Source organism: Hipposideros armiger, unplaced genomic scaffold, assembly GCF_001890085.2.
Source record: "Hipposideros armiger isolate ML-2016 unplaced genomic scaffold, ASM189008v1 scaffold_238, whole genome shotgun sequence".
NCBI classification, from domain to species: domain Eukaryota; kingdom Metazoa; phylum Chordata; class Mammalia; order Chiroptera; family Hipposideridae; genus Hipposideros; species Hipposideros armiger.
In genome coordinates this window covers 1999892-2011269 of record NW_017731588.1, presented here as the reverse complement: position 1 = coordinate 2011269, position 11378 = coordinate 1999892, and the positions used below count along the sequence as shown (strand labels likewise).

At 39.9% G+C, this 11378-nt stretch overlaps 1 protein-coding gene across 11 annotated transcripts in view; it reads right to left on the bottom strand.

The window, feature by feature from the left end:
* The window catches only part of NCOA6 (nuclear receptor coactivator 6), a 112678-nt gene extending 101306 nt beyond the window's left edge, over positions 1–11372 (bottom strand). For all 11 annotated transcript variants that reach the window (XM_019655177.1, XM_019655180.1, XM_019655183.1 and 8 more), the window contains exon 1: positions 11186–11372. The gene's annotated coding sequence lies outside the window, so the exon portion shown is untranslated. The remainder of the gene's footprint in view (positions 1–11185) is intronic.
* Between the last annotated feature and the right edge of the window lie 6 nt (positions 11373–11378).

Sequence of the window (11378 nt, the reverse complement as noted above, 5' to 3'; positions counted from 1 at the left end):
GGCCAGTGAAGGGACGTCCTCCACAACTAGACTGAAGAAAAAAAAGGACAGCAATTTGTCTGTTCCCCTTCCTGAATTCCCCAACGCTGTTCCCCTCCCCCAATTTCCCAATAAAATCTTAAAAAAAAAAAAGATCAACAGACATGATTAGGTAGAAATTAAAATAGTCTATCAAAAAAAACTGCGAAGTCAAAAGCTAAATGAGACTGGGGAAATATATTTTTGCACCATATGACAAAAGGGGTTATCCCAAATACACAAAAGCACCTGAAGCTTGATTAAAAAGTAAAAAAATTAACAACCCAAGAGAAAAATACATAAAGAACTGGAAAAGGTGATTTATGGAATAGGGAACGCAAATGTCTGATGAATGTATGCAACTTATCAATGGTCGGGGACATTAAAATTAAATAAGAAAACACCTTTTACCCAGTTGATTGGCAAAAACTAAAAAAATACTTGTTACTCAATGCCAGTGGGAATAAACTCCAACAACCTTTATGGAAAATAACCTGGCAGTTCACAATACTGAAATAAGCTTATCCTTTAACCCATATTTGGGAATTTATCCTGCAGAAGTAAAAGCTCCATTTCTTAACAGTCTATGCACAAGGACGTCTGTATTTGTGATGGGGAAAAAAATCAGAAACAAGCTGAATGTCTGAAACTTATGTAAATGGAATATTACACAGCTGGAAAGAAGAATTAGATATCTAATGACACAGAAGAAAATATGTGATATATATAGAAGTAGAACTTGTAGAATACATATTGCATCATGATAATCTTACGTAATAAGAGCAAATGAATCAGTATGTATATCTGTGTTTCTAAGAGCATAGAGAATAATATGGCAGAAACACGAGGCTATACACTTGGGTAGCTTGCAAGATAGGAACTGGAGGGGAGTTTTTCTTCATGCATCTCAAATGATGTTCACTTTGTTTCAGTTAGCCTGTACTGTTTTTGTGATTTGAAAAGAAAATACTATTTGAGTAAAACAAAAAAGAAATGGAATAAGAAAAAAAATCTTTAATAGGAATGAAAGAAAAAATAATTATTTAAAAGATTGGTGTATTAAAAAACAGCCAAATGAGACACTCAGAGGACAAGGAATAAAAATAAATTCTGGGTATTTTTTGTGTACGTATGTAAAATGGTTTTCATGAGTTTAAGATTTACTTCTATTTCGAAAAGAAAAATAAGCTTTTGATTCAATAGCTTTATATTTTTTAGGTTTGTCTGCTTAGAAGGGTTTTTTTCAAAAAGCAAATGTGTCCTAATCACAAGATCCTGTCAAAGAAATGCCGCATTATATATTTACAATCTGTATCATTTTGGGGTTAAATTATATTTTATTTTAACTACATTTGAAATTTAGCTTTTATAACAATGCACCATTCTTTGTTACACTGAATAAAAATTTTAAATGCACAGTACAAACTTAAAAGGAAAATGCTAGATAAATCTACATTGACAAAATGGTCAAGTGATATGAAAATTAGTTCAAACAAAATGGAAAAAAGCTCATCATTGATAAAAGTAAAAAACATATTTGCTAGTCACAAAAGAAAAAAAGTACAACTTCACAATGGAAAGATCTGGCAATCACCTTAACTCTGTGATCAAAGTTACCATCAATAGTGGGACAACCAGACATTTACGTACCTTGTGATATAGTGCAATGTAAAGAATATTTATTAAGTATTTTTGCCAAAATGTTTAACTAGAATTTAATCAAGTCTTTAGAATCTAACCAATTCTTTAGAATCTAATCAAGTCTTTAAACCTTCCAGTTTAGGGAAATACAAGGAATAAAGGAACAAGATAAATGCCACAAAGAAAACAATCAGATAAATCCAGAATGTGGGCCATTCAACAAGAAAACTGCTCTGGTCTCAACAAATCAATACTATGAAAAAAAAGGTGAGGGAGCAGGCAAGAAATGGGAATTGTTGCAGTTAAAAAAAAAAAAAGATTCCAAAAATAGTAACATGCAAATGCAATGCATGGCCCTTAATTTGATTTCACTTCAAACATTTTGGAGACAATTGGAGAAACTTGAATATACCATCTACTGATAATTCTGTTAGATGTGATATGGTATTGTGATTATGTAGGAGAATGTCCTTATTTGTAAGAGATGGGTGCTAAAATATTTAAGGCATAGTATCATGATGCCTTTTTTAAAAAAAGATTTAATTTAACAGAATAAGTTTATTATTAAGCATATGGCAACAAGCTCAATATAGGAGATGGGCAAAAAGGTGGTTAGTATGCAATTTCTGGTTGGTTTTTTTTTTTGTATCTTTGAAATTTTTATAGTAAAACTTTAAAATATAACCCCTCCCAAACTGTGAAGTACAACTATTATACTGGAAGAAAAAAATTATGATATCCAATATTAACTAGTGGTTATATAAACTAGTGGTTGTTCTAAAGAATACTTTGAGGGCCGGCCAAGCGGCGCGATGGTTAAGAACTGGCTTGGGACGCCAGAGGGCCCCGGTTCGGATCCCACATATGAGGGCCAGTGACACTGCCCTCCACAGCTAAGATGCTGAACAACATCTCAACCTGGAGCTGGGCTGCCGTGAGTCGCTGGTGACGGCTAGGCTGCAGCCCCTGTGGCAGTGGGTTGCCATGGTCTACCTTATGTAGCCAGCAGCCAGCATGAGCGGCCAGCAGCCGCAGTGAGCGGCCATCCAGAAGCCAGCGACTGATGTGCCTCGCCTAGGAAGAGCGCAATGATGGTGCCAACTTGGGCCAGGGAAGCAACGTCCTCCACAACTAGACTGAAGAACAAAAGGACAGCAACTTGTCTGTTCCCCTTCCCCCAACTCCCCAGCGCTGTTCCCATCTCCCAAATTCCCTAATAAAAATCTTAAAAAAAAAAAAAAGAATACTTTGACAACATGGCTAAAAAGTGATATCTTTGGACTTAATGGAATCATTTTAGGAAAAATACTCTAAGAAAAAACTGGGGAAAAACAAGATTTATAAAGAGATGTTACAGCAGTAGAATTTAGAATTGCAAACCAAAAATAAAAACAAACTCAAAATCACGCAAATGCCAAATAACCAGAGTATTTAAATTTTGGTTATGTATCCATTAAAAATGATAACTATATATACAAGTGGAAAAGTGCATCAATATATTGCTAAATTAAAAAAAGACAATAAAAACTATACGAATTAAACTTCTAAAGACTATATGCATATGATGACTAGGAAGTTATGTGCTTATTTGTCTAATATTTAAACATAATTTAAAAACTGCATGAGGAAACATACTCTTAGAGAACATATGTACAATGCAAATATAGAATCAGGAAGAACTGCATACAAGAACAAGTACCTGAGGACTACTGTTGACAACAATCTGGATAAGTTTTCACAATTTGAATACAGTCCTATTGTAGACAAAAAGTCAACATAACTATCATTAAAAGGGCACAGAAAAAGAATGTATCATTGGCTTGTTACAGTACAGACTCTTCCTCAATTCTTTCCATTAGTCAGATGTTTTAAAAAGACATGGAAAAACTGAAAAGGTCTCAGAAAAAATCAAAATGAAAAAGAGGTGACTTTGAAAGTTGAAGGAAAATCAAGAGCAACGTGATTACCACTGAAATCCATGGAGAGGCTTTTGAATAGAGACCCTAAAAAGCTGACGTATCTCAACCACAGATGACTGACCAAGAGACTTATAAAACCCTCCAAGTTTATTGTTGTGGTGTTTTTGTTGTTTTATTTTTGGTTTTACTTTGTATTTTTATGTAAGAGGGATTTCCTGACTGTCCTGGTGAAGTTACTGGCGTAGGCAAATGAGGGGGAAGTTGGGTGTGTTAAATGATCAACCATCCGCTTTTCTTCAGGGTGTCTACTTATCCATGATTACCTGATCACAAAATCTCCCTAAAGCTTGAATCAGTTATCTATCCACCATTTCAAAATTCTGCAGTGCAATTCTGCTCCCACTCAGAAACATTCCACTGTCCTAGATCTGGCATCTAGGGCCCCAAGAAACTACTCTGGCTTTAATCTTTCCGCCACTCCAACACACCAGCAAACCAGACTTCTCATTATTTCATTTCCTAAATATTCCTTATTTCTATGTCCATCATTCCCTGTTTCTTCTCTCCTTAACTCGTCTTCTCGCAATCTAACCCTTTCTTTTATCTAGTAAATTTTAATTTAATACCTCTGTATCATCTCTGTACCATGTCGCCTGTCATGGGTTGAACTGTGTCCTCTAGGTCTCAGAGGGAGCACGGCCCTGCTGACACTTTGAATTCAGGTTCTAGCCTCAAGAACTGTGCGAGAATGGTTTGCTGTTTTAAGTCACCCAGTGTGTGACTATACCTAGGAAAGTAATCCTCCCCATTCTCCATGAAGCCTTCCCTGATCCTCTGAGTGGAAGCGCTGTCTCTCTCCTGTATTCCCATAGCATTTACTATCTCATTTAAACCACCCTTTCCCCTCTTTTTATTTATGTTCACATCACTTTCCCAGATGAATTAGTTTCCTGGAAGGCAGAAACTAATTACTCATCAATTGTATATGTCTCTCAATGCTGGTAGGCAGTCAGCATATACTAACTAATCAAATTTTTCTCCACACTTACTTACTTATTCAATGCTTCTGAGTGAGTCATCTCCACATATACTTGAAGAATTAAACACAACCTTAAAGAACTCAATTAAAAGGCTTATTTTCTTTAGGAAGCAATTCTAGATTAGATTTACTTATATTAGTTATAGCAATATATTTCACATTCATATGTGGATGCATGTGTATGCACATACTACTGTTAACTAATATCCACAATGAGAAAGAATGTTTAACAAATCCATCATTTCGGGTCCATTGATCTGAATCTAGGCAGATGCTGGTTTGCCTACCTTCTCACCGTTACTGGTATTTGGTAGTTAACCATAGTGTCTTTGAATTTCTCCAAGTGTTTGAATTTTTAAAGTCTGCATTTTATAGAAGGGACAACCTTACTTCCATATAACCTTTAAAATTACGGCAAAAGACTTAACCTAATGAACAATTTCCCTCAGTAAAATCCAAAACAGGAATTTGATTCACAAATTTGCAACTATTTCTTCATGTGAGAGACAGCTGTTGTCTGATCTTTAGAAAATGTACATAAATGGTACTAGGGAACTAATATCAGTTCCATATTCAATGGTTCAATATCAGTAAAAGGGCTGGTTAATGGGAACTTTCCTTGCCTCCTTTGAGTGTGTGGGAGGGAGGATTTGCAGCTGGTTAATGCTAAATACAATCCTAAATGCCCATATGAAGTATAAATACCCTCTAAATTTGGTGATCATTAACAGCAGTAATTGACATAGCTTTCCCCCTAGCTTTATCGAGATAGAATGAACATAACATTGTATAAGTTTAAGGTGTACAACAAGATGGATAATGTATATATGGAGAAATATATAACAAGTATAACAATAAGGTTAGTTAACACATCCATCACCTCACATAATTACCATTTTGTGTGTGTGTGGTGAGAACAGTTAAGATCTATCTACTCTCTTAGCAACTTTCGAGTGTATAATACTTTCCTATAGTCACCATGCTGTACATTAGAGCCCCAGGACTTATTCATCTTGTAACTGGAAGTTTGTACCCTTTGACCAACATCTCCCCATTTCCCCTACCTTCCAGCCCTTTGCAACCACCATTCTACTCTGTTTCTATGAGTTCAGCTTTTTAACTGACATAGTTAATATTAACTGATCATTAATAGTCTAACTGACATAGAATATACAGTTCTTCACAAGTCAAAGAAGATGTGGTTCTGGCCTTTTGTTTTATAGGATTTACTCGAATATATAAAATATAGCTTATCACCAAATTTTAGGGCTGCATTACTCCCCCCAACAAAGCCATAATATTACCTTTATGTACATATTTATATATACCTCTAGTTGTCTATTAATTAACTCAGTAAATGTTTATTGGGATCCTAGGCAGCCACCTTAAGTTTTTCTAGAATAAGGTGAGTTAGAAAAAGATGAAATTTTTTTAAATAAATGAATGTGCCAGACAACACACTAGTTAGACGTTGGGGCCAGAGGGAAGGAGGAACAGATACAGGCCCAGCCTTCAAGGTGCACCCAATCTAGCGAAGAGGGAGAGGGTAAACTAGTTCCATTCTCTCCTTTCTCCCCACGCTGTTCCTACAATTCACTACCAGGCTTACTTTGCTAATACACCGTTTTAATTATGTGACTAAAAACTTTCGTGGGCTCCCCATTACTTAGTCAATCAAGTCCAAACTTCCCAGTTTGGAGAAGGATTCAAAGCCTTCCATGATTCGGCTGTATAGTATGCAGGGACTGAGAACACAAGGTTTGGAATTGGACCGCCTGGACTCAAGCTCTTTCTCCATCAATTGTTAGCTCTATTCCTCGGTTTCTTTATCTGTAAAAAGGAATAAAAAATAGTGCCTATCTCAAAGGGTTGTTGTGAGGTTTAAATGAAATATGTATAAAATGTTTTGCACATTATCTGGCAAATAGTGCAAAAAATGTAAGCAGCTACTACTATTATTGTTGTAGTTGTTCAATTTCCATTTCCAACCTTAACTCCAACAACAACCCTACTATAATCTTGTTCTTCAGCCAAACTGGACTCTTTACTATCTCCTAAACACCCATTTCTACAAGCATGCTTTCACTCGGCGTGCAAAAAACTGTCTCATCTCCAAGTATTATGATCCTAACCATTCTTGGCAGCCCCACTCCAGGGCCACCTCTTTCAGGTACCATTCTCTGATATCCCAGCTCCACCACACATTACATACACTCCACATGACACTTAACCTTGGCTAGATTCATCTTTGTATCCTACAGAGCTCTAGACCAATGTACATGGTAGGACTCAATAAATGTTTGACAGATGAATGAATTCCTATATTTCCTCTCTGTCATCCAACTGCTTTCTTGGAAAACAGCTCTACATCACAAGTAAAAAGGGCTCTTCTCTACTATTTCATAAAGCTGGCCAGCTAATTTTCTTTTCTATCACCAATGTGGTCATTTCTAATGTAGTACCCAGCATATAGTAGATGCCTAAATAGCCGGTGGTTTGAACTCAATTTCATCTCATCTTTTAATTTCAGTAATTATTTTATTAATTATGATCAAGCATGAGTCAGCCTTAGAAATAGATTTATTTTTTACCTGCCCACAGACTCGTCTGTCAATTTCTGGCCATTTTGACCCTATCCCAATCATTTATTGATTTAGGAGAGATAATATTTAAAACCTCAGTAAAGTGAAAACCAGAAAATTAAATGCCTACAGAGTGATAAAAGTAAATGAGCAAAGGAAGTGAGTAGTGAGGACTGCACAGAAAACCAGGACACACATTCCACCTAAAAGCTTTGGCTTTTAATGTAGTCCTATGAGAGAATAAAGGGCTTGGTGTTGACAGATCTGAAATTTGTATACATTTTTAAGATATTAAGAACATTGCATGAGCCAAACAAAAGGTGTCTGCAGGTCAAATTCAACCACAGGCTGCATCTTCTGCTACAGAACTGTTGGGGTAGAAGTTCCATCCCAGTAGATGGTCTAAGGGAACGCCTAAAACTAATCGACCATCTGGAAGCATCTCCTGCAATACTTAGCCTAATCTCAACCACTGCTTTGACCTGAAAAGCAAACCAATTCTACAGTTGTGTTCAGCATAATGATTCCCAGCTTATTGCTGGGAATCAGAAATGAACAATAGTACTAAATAACAGCTAATGTTACCAAGCATTTTGTAGGTGCCACACTGTTCTACATGGTACATGAATTAACTCAGTTAATCTTCACAATGATCCTATGAGATAAATACTATTATCCTATTTTAAAGATGAGGAAACTGAGGCAACTTGTCCAAGGTCACAAGCATTGGAGCTGGAATTAGGACCTCAGACTCTACTAAAAGAGCTCACAATTTGAAAACAGAGACCATTCAATAAATGGTGCTGGGATAACTAATTATACATAAGGGGGAAAAATGAAACTTAGCCCTACCTCACACCATACCACACACGAGTCAATTCGATCTAAATCAAAACCAAATCAATAGAGATTCAAGAAGATAATATAAAGAATAACTTCAAAATCCTGGAAGAGGAAAAGACTGATAAATTTGACTATTAAAATTCAGAACTTTTTAACAAAAGAACTTAAAGAAATTAAAAAGATCAGCAACAAACTGGGAAATGACGTCTGTAATACATGTAACCAACAAAGGATTAACAATCAGAAAATATACAGTCATCTTTTGAAAAAGACAACCCAATAGAATGATGGCAAAACAAGTCCCAGCATGGTGTAAGTTCTAAAAACCTGGCACTTCCACAGTTGCCACACAGCAGACCCCAAAACAGACCTTGGCATCACTGACCAATATAAAATATTTAGGGGTCTATGTCATGCTGTAGGTACACAGTGTATGGGGGACCCAGCCAGAAGGACCGAGCCTAGATGGTTTTTCTCTATCGGATAGGAACTGGATGGCAAACCAGAAGTTGAACATCCAACATGCAGACACATAGATCAGGAACTGGCAAACGTCTTTGTTAAGGGTCAGATAGTAAATGTTTTAGCTTTGTGAGCTATATATTTTCTGTCACAACCACTCAATTCTGCCATTGGTAGTGTCAAAGCAGCCAAAGATAATATGTTAATGAATGAGTGTGCCAGTGTTCCCATAAAACTTTATTTACATAAACAGGTGGTAGGCCAGATTTGACCTATGGGCCACAGTTTGAGGATCCCTAACATAGATGGCTGTGATTTCCCTATACTCTAGGAATATTTTCTCTGTCCTTCCCTGCCTTTTATGTCTGCTAACATCTCTGATTCCTTAAGCAAAAACTACACCACATTTGACAGCTTTGCAATGGTTTCCAAAAGTCTTTATTACTCTACCAAAAAACATCTTCCTTATTATCTGTGACAATTCTGACCTCATTTTCCTTTTATATTTTTTAATCTCTTTGACAGCCACTACCCCAAACTAAAAATCTAAGAAATTCCCTTTCTCACCACTCACAACGTCAATTATCAACACCCCAAAATTCTAATGCTCAATGCTCAAAGCCTCTGCCTTTGTTCAAGCCCTCATTACTTCTGCCCTGCTCTCCAGTCCACCCTCCTGAAGAATATTCATTTATCTCCTAAAAATTAAACTTCATCATCCAGGCTCCTCCTCGAAGACCTTGGATGCCTCCCTATCAGCTAAGGATCCAGTCCAAACTCCTTAGCAAGGTCCTTCACAACCAGACTCCAAAGCTTCCCAGTTTCATCTTTGACACCCCTCTCCCTCTCCTCCCTCCATCCCCCCATGGCACCCACAAGGTTAGGCCTTCCTGCATTAGAAAGACCCAGAACAAATGAATTATGTTACTTTATATACATATGGTATATACATACTAAATATATATTGAAAATCTTATTGCTATGAATGTCCTCACACCCTTTTTGTTGCAAGTCCTTTTTGATTATATGGGAGCCCTGTGTCTCATGACTGATTTGCATAGCTTCCCTCAGAACTCTCCCATAACCCATATGAACTCTGAACTCTTCTCTATTGTGATCAAAGTTAGATTAGTTTGATGATGACAGAGATCCTGGATTTCTACCATTGTTCACTGTTTTTTTTTTTGTGTGTGTGTGTGTGTGTGTGTGTGTGTGTGTGGCCTTTTGCTGTAAACACCTAGGCGGGAAGGAGCATCTCTTAAAACTCTAGAAAGTTAGAAGTCAAAGGGCCCTGAAGATAACTTCTTTGCACAAATGGAGGTAGGCTAGAAATTATCAAATAGCTGGTTACCTATACTTTTTTTGGTATCCCTCTCAGCCTCTGAAGTGACAAACTCATTACAGAAACAAAATAAATTAAGAGTTCTTTGATATAAACTGCCATGCTTGACTTCTTAACATTTTTCTCCCAGCAAGCGAATTCCTCTAAGGCAGTATGTTGAATGAGGCAGCAGACCTGAGTTCCAGTAACCTCCTCTGCCACTAGCTTTTAAGATCTTGAGAAGTCAACTTTACCTTTCCATGTCTCAGCTAAAATCACTACATCATCTGAAATCATTACATGATCTCTAAGGCCTCTGCAGTTTTTACATATTCACTCCTTCTTCACCATTCTTGCTGGCTTCAATAACTTCTTTCTGATGACCTCCCCAGGTGACCCTGTTCTTAAAACAGTGGGCTGTCCCCTTCCTGGGAAGACACCTTGGGTCACCGCCCACAAACAGCCCGGTCCCTCCTTTTAAAGACACACACAAACTCCCCAACTTGATGAAGGCTCTCTCTTTTTGCCAACCAGTTCCACTCTCTGCACCCCTTTTGCTGGCCAGCTCCTGCACCCAACCCCAGACCCCCTTTTTTCTTTTCCTTATCAAACTCTCCCCGTTTTATTGTTGCTCCCCCAAAGGAGAGTGGACAATCCTGGGAGTACATATGTCCTCAGTCCCTTAGGAATTATACGGTCTTGCAATTCAGCCCCACGACTCTTAAGAACTGCCCCAATCTGACACCCGCGTCTGTGCCCAAAGAGCCCCCATTTCTAATCAACCCCTTCCTCCTCACCCAAAGGACTGCCACAGCCCTGACAGCCTGAGCTCGGACCCCACGCCCCTCTGGGTCCTACCTGCCCTGGGGTCCTGAACACCGCCCATAGCCTAACCCAGTTCCAGGTCCTGCTCATCCAAGTCCCACAGACCCCGACCCCGGTTCCGTTTGGACCTAGTATCTCTAGTCCACGACCCTGGCCACGACCCCACGTCCGGGTCCCGCCAGTTCCTCGGACCTGCACGCCACCGCATGCAGACCCCGGCCGGCCCCGCACTCCCTCAGCGCCCCAGACCCCGCGTCCGGCACCCTCTCCAACCCGGCCGGGCCTCCGCTCCCTCCAGCGCCCCCGCCCGCAGGCCCGGGGCCCGCTCCCCAACATGGCGACGGGGACACGAGCACGGCGGGCGGGCGGGGCGGCTCCCGGCCAGGCCCGCACAGAAGCCGTGCTGCACGGCCAGCCGGCGCCATTTTCCCGCGCCGGGCCCGGGCGGCGCCTCCTTCCAGCGTAGCTAGCCGGGCCTGGACCGTGGACGCCCGGTGGGCCCACCCCTTACGGGCCAGCGTCGCCGTCACCTCACCTGAGCGCGGCCCCAGCCCTCCCGGGCGGGCCTCGGAGCACCGGCCCGGGCCGTGCGTGCCCGCGGCCCTCCGTGAGTCCGTCCGTCCGTTCTCGCGTGCGCCCGTCTGTCCGGCCGTCGGCGCCCGGCCGCCCGCAGCCCGACCCGGCAGGGCCTCAGGGAGCCGGCGGGGAGGGGGATGGGCCGGACCGGG